Raw genomic sequence first — 2,034 nt, forward strand, 5'->3', positions numbered from 1 at the left:
CACCCTCGCCCATCTGAGATTGCTTTGGCTTCGGCAGCTGCCTCCGGCATCTCCCAAATACCTATCCTTCCAACCCGCCTGTTCCAGGAAACTGCCCTGGACTAGAGGGTCAGTCTCCCATCCCCATGACCGCAGCCTCGGGAAAATCTCACCCCTCAGCTCACTGAGACCGGAGCCCGCGGCCAAGCTTCACGCCCTCCTCCATGTCTGTCTCAGACAGAGGCAGACCTGATCCTCCTGCCCTCTGCCCTGCAGTGGAGCCCTGAGGCTCCACGCCCGCTATCCTAAGCTGATTTCTTTGGCCCTTCCACTCACCTCCTGTGCTGTGGAGAGCAGAGACTGAGGGCAAATCAGAGGTGCCCGAGGTTTCCCTGCCTGTGCTCCACCGGGTCCTCGCACAGGCATGCCAATTTAGTGACCCAGACATAGACACACACAGCCCTGTCCTTCCCTCCCTTGGGGGGGTCTCAGACTTCCCTGGGTTGGGCACAAAAACCCATGACTGCTGGATTCCAGAAGACACCACTTTCTTTTTTTTGGAGAGGTTTTTGCTACAGGGCTTGTACGCTCGCCAGAAAGACAGAGAGACAGAGAGACAGCGAGAAATCACCCCCTCTCCAGGGAGGATGGCCACACCATAATTCCTTCTCCATTCTCCCGGGACCTTGGGCACACACGCACACGTGCCTGGCGTGAGTTTAAGCCACCAGGTCCAGGACTCAAACTGTGGCCGACCACATGGGAGTTAAGCAACATAGCCATGCTAACTGCTGGTCCCAAGGCACCACTTTCAAAGCACTTTTCACTCAGTTTCCCCCCATGCCATTTACCTTGCTTGTAGACTTGAGAAGCTAGGGTAAGAAGCGATTGTGTAATATCTCATCAAGAACAACAGCACTCCATAGAACCCCTTTCCCCTCCAGGTCTGCCCAATTAGCTGCCCTTCAGAGCAAGTTTCTCCAGTTACCTGTGTCTCCATGCTCCTCCATTTCTCATACCCACCTTTCCCCACCACTCCACTGGAACCGGTCACCTGTTCACCTGGCCTCAGCCTTCTTGCCCCACCCCTTCAGCCACACACAGGGCCGTGCCTCTGGGCCTTCTTTTTTGATGAGAGATTTTTGCTCTAGGCTGTGCTCGCCAGAGAGACAGAGACAGACAGACAGGAAGCGAGGAGAAATCACCCCCCAGGGAGGATGGCCATGCCACAATCCCTTCTCCGTTTTCCTCTAGGGATTTCAGGCACGCTTGCACATGTGCAGGGCCTCTCTCCTGCACTGTTGACTGCTCTTCCTTCCGCCTCACTGCAGACCTAAGTACTCCACACTGGCCAGCCGACCTTGCTCTTCCTCTGGGGCTCTCCAGCAGTGACATCCGTCAAATTTCCTCCTCCTATCCCTGAGCTCCTGATGTCTGCCACAGCGTACATACCACCACCCCCTCACCTGGATGGCTAATACACCATTCAGAGGGAATTCATGCAGAATAGGCCTGAGTCTACCAGCCAGCCAGCTGCTCCGGACCCGCGCCATCCCTGACTCGTCCACATCCAACACATGAACAAATCTTGGTGCCTGTAACATGGAGCTCAAATCTACCCATTGCACTTCCAGCCAGGTCTATCATCTGGCCTTCTGGCTTACCCCTTCCTCCCCTCCCATAATCCATTCTCTACTTCCAATGGCTTCCCATCCGATTAGAGAATAAAAATTCCCAACACCCTGGTGTGGGAAGAGGTGGGAAGGGGTGGGGCTCGGGTGATGTGCTCGTTTTATGCCTCCTGCTGCCAGGGCCAAGCTGCACTAGCCACAGGGGCTGCCAACTGTGCCTCCACCATGACCAGCCCCCATGCCCCTCAAGCTCCTTTGTATCTTGTGCCTGGCTTGCTATCTGCTCTGGTCACAGAGACCTTCTCTGTCCTCATCATCTGAAGGAGATCCCACGCAGTTTCCTGTCACAGACCTGCAAGGCCCTTGACTCTGTAGCACAGCCTTCTTCATTCTTGTTACCGTATTGTCCAGTCCTGCCTCCCTG

The sequence above is a fragment of the Tupaia chinensis genome, unplaced genomic scaffold (assembly GCF_000334495.1).
Source record: "Tupaia chinensis unplaced genomic scaffold, TupChi_1.0 Scaffold143574_1, whole genome shotgun sequence".
NCBI lineage: Eukaryota > Metazoa > Chordata > Mammalia > Scandentia > Tupaiidae > Tupaia > Tupaia belangeri.